The sequence below is a fragment of the Triticum dicoccoides genome, chromosome 1A (assembly GCF_002162155.2).
Source record: "Triticum dicoccoides isolate Atlit2015 ecotype Zavitan chromosome 1A, WEW_v2.0, whole genome shotgun sequence".
Classification (NCBI taxonomy): Eukaryota; Viridiplantae; Streptophyta; class Magnoliopsida; order Poales; family Poaceae; genus Triticum; species Triticum dicoccoides.
In genome coordinates this window covers 580,387,064-580,394,175 of record NC_041380.1, presented here as the reverse complement: position 1 = coordinate 580,394,175, position 7,112 = coordinate 580,387,064, and positions in this window count along the sequence as shown.

Sequence of the window (7,112 nt, the reverse complement as noted above, 5' to 3'; positions counted from 1 at the left end):
ATAAAACTCCTCCAGCAAGGCCCAACCTTGGTTTTACCATTCGCCACCTAGCCTTTTTCCCTTGGGAGTCGCGCATCCCGAGGGTCATATTATTTTAACCCCCCCGGGCCAGTGCTTGTCTAAGTGTTGGTCCGAACTGAGTAGACTGCGGGGCCACCTCGGGGAAACTTGAGGGCTGGTTTTACTCGTAGGATGTCTCATCTGGTGTTGCCCTGAGAACGAAATATGTGCAGCTCCCATCAGGATGTCGGCACATCGGGCGGCTTTGCTGGACTTGTTTTACCATTGTCGAGGATGTCTTGAAGAACCGGGATACCGAGTCTGATCGGAATGTCTCGGGAGGAGGTCTATTCCTTTGTTGACCGTGAGAGCTTGTCATGGGCTAAGTTGGGACACCCCTGTAGGGATTTGAACTTTCGAAAGCCGTGCCCACGGTTATGGGCAGATGGGAATTTGTTAATATCCGGTTGTAGAAAACCTGAAGTTGACCTTAACTAAAATACATCAACCGCGTGTGTAACCGTGATGGTCTCTTTCCGGCGGAGTCCGGGAAGTGAACACGGTGTTGGAGTTATGTTTGACATAGGTTGTTCTAGGATCACTTCTTGATCATAGTTTTATCGACCGTGCTTTGCCTTGTCTTCTCGCTCTCATTTGCGTATGTTAGCCACCATATTGCTAGTCGCTTGCTGCAGCTCCACCTCATACCTTTACCTTACCCATAAGCTTAAATAGTCTTGATCGCAAGGGTGCGAGATTGCTGAGTCCCCGTGGCTCACAGATACTTCCAAAACTAGCTTGCAGGTGCCGATGAGTCCGTGCAGGTGACGCAACCAAGCTCAAGGAGGAGCTCGATGAAGATCTTGTCCTTTGTGTTGTTCCGTTCTAGTTGATCAGTAGTGGAGCCCAGTTGGGGTTGATCGGGGACCGTGTCGCTTTTGGGGTTCTTCTTTTATTTTGGTTCCGTAGTCGGACCTTGATTGTATCTGGATGATGTAATGCTTTGTTCATGTAATTGTGTGAAGTGGCGATTGTAAGCCAGCTATGTATCTCTTTTCCCTTATGTATTACATGGGTTGTGTGAAGATTACCTCACTTGCGACATTGCTTTCAATGCGGTTATGCCTCTAAGTCGTGCTTCGATACATGGGAGATATAGCCGCATCAAGGGCGTTACATAAGCTTCCTGTACTCCTTTTGTTCCATTGCTGCAGCTAAATTAGTATTTATGCCATGAAAGGCTCATTTTCGTTGTCATTTCAAATCCTGAGCACCCTGGTAGAGATGTTATTTCTTTTGTCCTGACCCTCGTGATGGTTTGTCGTGGCTCGCGTCTCTGCTCCGTTTCGTTGTGTAAAATACTCAGCACCCTGGTCAAGGTGTGGTTTCTTTGGCTTTGACATGCACGATGGACAGAACCAGTCTCCTTTTGGTATATGAGCTAGTGGTGTATTCAAGAAGTAAGTATGGTATTCTGAGTCGCATTTATCACACAAGAGGACATTGTGATCGTCTCTATCAATGAGACACACTTTCCAAATACCCTCCTCCCATGGAGCTTTAGGTAATTTCGCTGTTGTAGTCAAAATATCACATAGCTCCCCAGGGATTTCTGAGCCGGTATTATCAATAGACAAGTAGCGATCGAATTTCTCAAAAAAAAGGTGCAGCACCTGCACCAGCCATGTGAAAAGAACAGAAAGCCAAAAGGTTTACTAATATCCTTGAAAAATCAAGGAATAAATCAGTCAAGCACCAACAGATCTGCAAGAATGAATTCAATAGCATGTACCACAGTAGGGTGTCCCTCAGGATAAAGTGGCTCCTAAGTCATTTTACCTCATCTAGTCATTACTCTAACAAGACGATCATTCATATTATTATTCATTTCATTGAGTAACTCACTTTGAGATTAGCAACTTGTTGTAACTGAGTCTGAACCATAGAAGCATGTTTTCCTAGTCCTTTAACACCATTAATGATTTTGAATAACAAGTCAGCCAAGCGAGCAATCATGTCAGGATTTCACTTTAATTGTTTCATAACATAGGCATTGAAATGATCTTTCTTCATGAGGTATTTGTCAAATACATACAAGCATTGACTTGGATGTTTATTATAAGGGATATTACCTTCATCAAACTTTAAAAGAGAATTACCTCTACTACCTATGGTGGTGTGTCAAGACCATGTATTTCTGCAATAGGTGGTAATTTTTTTACATATTCAGCTTTAATACCTTTTTCCTTCATACATTTCCTTGCCTCTTGCTAATCTTCAGGACTGAGAAATAAAATACCCCTCTTATTAGGAGTGGGTTTAGGTGGTGGTTCAGGAAGTTTCCAATCATCATGATTCTTCAATATATTATTCAATAGTTCCTCGGCTTGTTCAATAGTTCGTTCCCTGAAAACACAACCATCACAACTATCTAGGTGGTCCTTAGAAGCATCAGTTTGTCCATTATAGAAGATATCTAGTATTTCATTTTTCTTAAGAGGATGATCAGGCAAAGCATTAAGTAATTGCATAAGCCTCCCCCAAGCTTGTGGGAGACTCTCGTCTTCATTTTGCACAAAGTTGAATATTTTCTGCAAGGTAACTTGTTTCTTATGAGCAGAAAAATATTTTTCAGAGAAGTAATAAATCATATCCTGTGGACTATGCACACAACCAAGAGCAAGAGTATTATACCATAACTTAGTATCACCCTTTAATGAGAAAGGAAGTAACTTATGGATATAGTAATAGCGAATTTTTTCCTCATGAGAAAATAGGGTGGCTATATTATTTAATTTAGTAAGATGTGCCACAACAGTTTCAGTTTCATAGCAATGAAAAGGATCAGATTCAACAAATGTAATTAACTCTGGGTCGACAGAGAATTCATAATCCTTATCAGTAATGAAGATAGGTGAAGTAGCAAACTTAGGATCATATTTCATTCTAGCATTCAAAGATTTTTCTTTCAACTTGCATAGTAATTTCTTAAGATCATCTCTATCCTTACAAGGAAGAAGTCCCTAGCTACCTCTCCATCCATAACATAACCCTCAGGTATCTCAGGCAATTCATATCTAGGAGAGCTAGGTCCAATAGGTGTTTCATAATTCCCAGTTTCAATTACTTCATCAGTTTCAACATTCTCAATTTCTTTAGCTCTAGCAAGTTGTTCATCAAGGAATTCACCTAGTGGCACAGTGTTATCAAGCAGAGTACTAGCATCATCAATAATATCATTCAACAGAAGTAGCATCATCAATTACTTGTGACATATCAGGATTGATAGCAGGTGTTGGTGTGGCAAGCTTACTCAAAACAGAAGGTGAACCAAGTGCAGAGCTAAATAATAATTACTTACCTCCCCTCGTCTTAGAGGGGACGATCTTGGTTCTTTCATCCTTCAGATTCTTCATAGTGACCAGTAAATATAAATCCCAAGTGACTCAACAAATATAGCTATGCTCCCGGGCAACGACGCCAGAAAAAGGTCTTGATAACCCACAAGTATAGGGGATCTCAACACTTTTCGAGGGTAGAGTATTCGACCCATATTTATTGATTCGACACAAGGGGAGTGAAAGAATATTTGTAAGTATTAGTAGTTGAGTTATCAATTCAACCACACTTGGAGACTAAATATCTGCAGCAACATGATCAGTAGCACAATAGTATGGTAATTTGATAGTAGTAGTAACGATAGCAATAGTAACGGTAACAGAAGTGGTGGTCATTTTGTAGCAATTGTAAAAGTAGCAGCAACAGTAGTAAATTAGCAAGAACAATATGTGAAAAGCTCGTAGGCATTGGATCGGTGATAACGTTGGATAATATTCATCATATAAAAGTCATAACCTAGGGAGACACAGAACTAGCTCCAATTCATCAATATAATGTACGCACGTATTCCGTAAATAGTCATACGTGCTTATGGAAAATAACTAGCATGACATCTTTTGTCCTACCCTCCCGTGGCAGCGAGGTCCATAAGGAAACTAAGGGATATTACGACCTCCTTTTAATAGAGAACCGGAACAAAGCATAAACACATACTGAATACATGAACTCCACAAACTATGGTCATCACCAGAAAGAATCTCATTAATTGTCACCTTGGGTTACGAGGATCATAACACATAATAGGTGCATGTAACTTGCAAGATCGGATCAAGAACACAAATATATTGATGAAGACATAAATGGTTCAGATATGAAATCATGGCACTCGGGCCCTAGTCATAAGCATTAAGCATAGCAAAGTCATAGCAACATCAATCTCAGAACATATAGTGGATACTAGGAATCAAGCCCTAACAAAACTAACTCGATTACATGATGAATCTCATCCAACCCATCACTGTCCGGCAAGTTTATGACGAGATTAGTCACTCCTAACGGTCAGCATCATGAAATTGGTGATGGAGGATGGTTGATGATGACGAAGATGGAAAATCCCCCTCTCTAGAGCCCCGAATGGACTCCAGATCAGGCCTGCCGATTAAGACGAGAGGTGGCGGCGGCTCCATATTTTAAAACGCGATGAAACTTCCTCCGTTAGTTTTTTCTCCGAAAGTAGAAATTTATAGGATCGAGATTAGGGTGAGCAGAGCCTCGTGGGCCCCATTATCCACTAGGGTGCGCTAGAGGGGGGTGGGGCGCCCTGGTGCCTAGCGGGTAGCTGCCCCCCTCAAGTGGGTCTTGGTTTCAGCATTTTTATTTTATTCCAAAATAATTCTCCAAAATGTATCGTCCAATTCTAAGATCTTTTATTTCTGCACAAAAACAACACCATACTAGTTCTGGTGAAAACAACGTCAATCCGGATTAGTTTCATTTAAATCATGCAAATTAGAGTAAAAAACAAGAGCGGAAGTGTTTTAAAAAGTAGCTAAGATGGAGCCGTATCACACATTGAAGCTATCATTTGGAAATTATATTATCAACTATGGATATATTTGGTTGGTGTTTTGCCTATTGTGCTTAACACGCCTTTCAATATACTTACACAGGAAAATATAGGGAACGACTGCTATTTTCCATCAAGATTAGTTTTATCCCATGGCTTATACATAGTCCCTCTGCCCCATAATATAATATGTTAATTCATCCAATATGTGAGTATATTGGATGTAATAAGATCTTATATAATGAGATGGAGGGAGTGTTGTACAGGAGGGAGTGTTGTACAACATCATTGTAGTTTAGCTTCTCATATTAACCTAGTGCTCATAGGTACATATGTCATTGGTAAAGATTCGCGCTTTCACCCTTTTTGCATATGGGGCAATGAGATATTCATGAACCAACATCTACTGAGGAAACTGATAAATATTGTTAGTAAAATGAGTCAAAAGATGGCAAATAAACTATTTGTTTACATTTTATCCAAGACAACATTGAACTGCTGGATGATAAATAAGAACTATGTAGCCTTCTTTTTACTGCACATAATGAGTGTTAGATGATAATGTCTGAATCTTCTTGCTTTGCAGTCTTCCCGAGACAGTTTACTCAAAATTACCTCTCAAACTACATGCTTGGCGGACATGCAAAGGTTAAAGTATTTCTACCAGACTACAATGACTATCTAGAAGTCCTCATGAAGACAATGAAGGATAGGCAGTTGGCCATCACAAGGGGTTGGACTAGAGTCAAGCGCGCATTTGGCATGAAGGAAGGAGCAATATGGGCAGTCTGCTTCACGTTGGTCAGCAACCAGAATGTATTTCGTCTCTTTATTTACCATTTTAATACAAGTATACAACCCTATTTTATCATTCTTTATTTGGTGCTTATGCAATTCTTTTTTTATGTAATTGTTGAACATATGTACCCATCAATCGAATGGTGCATTGGTTGTTGAATCGGATGGATATGAATAAAGTTATTGCCTACTTTCAAAATCAAATTTTGTTCAATTTTCAATTACAGAGATTAAATTAAGAAGAAATTGTGCTCTGCGGGTCATTACGGTGTACACGGTCTATAAAGCACAATATGTGTGATATACATCATAATCCGACACAGTTCACAGAGAGGAAATGTGTACGACCATGTGCACACTTGCCCTTTGCAAAGCATGTGTGATATAAAAAAATATATCACAAATGGTGCGAGCAAACCCGATGTTTGTGATAGTCGCGTTATCATACATGCTTTACAGTCATGAATTATTTCTGATGTCGTACGCATTGTTAATGTTGCACCACAAAATAGTTATCCTGTACAACACTGGTACGACAGATGGAGATCTATGCCAGAGACATTAGCATGGGAAAGGAGCTCGCCGCATGAGATTATGATCTATCGATAGATTTCACACTGGACAAATCTGATTAAACAAAACTTGGTGTGGCTTAAAGCTGTGTCACAGATCCTATTATATAGTATGTGGGAGAGCTTTCAAAAATAAAATTTTAAAACACATTTTTCAAATGGTAATGTTTTATAGAAACTAAAAAATGTCTACAATCGTCTGTCTAAATGTTCATCCCACATTTCGAAAAATATTACTTCGCACAATCACCACTTATTGAGATAACATTCACTTTCTATTAGAAAACATGTTCATCGCATTAAAAATGCATGTCGCATATTTGAAAAGTGTTTGGCGCATATTTGAATAATATTTGGCATGTCATCAAGAAAAATGTTTATCACATACAAAAATTCCTACATATTTACAAAATGTTCATCCCATATTAGAATTTTTTAATCATTATTAAAAAAGGGTTTTCACATATTCTAAAATATGGTCATCGTTTATTGAAAAAATGATTATCACATATTATTAGAAATAGTATGTGCATATTGGAACACACAAAGTAAAAGTTAAATACTGAATAGAAAGTTGAAAATAAATTTGGAAGCAAAACGTAGAAACCAGATTTAGTAAAATACCGAAAAATGTAAAGAAAAAGAAAAAATGGAAAATAAAAAGGAAACCGGTGCCCTGAACTGGATGGACCCATGAGAGTCGGTGAAGTTGCACGTGGAAACAGTAGTCTTTGCATAGGTGCAGAAAATGTTTATTCCTACTCAAAAATGTACGTGACATTTTTAAAAAAAATCACGTGTTTTGAAAATATGTTCATGAGATGGATGCATGGAGC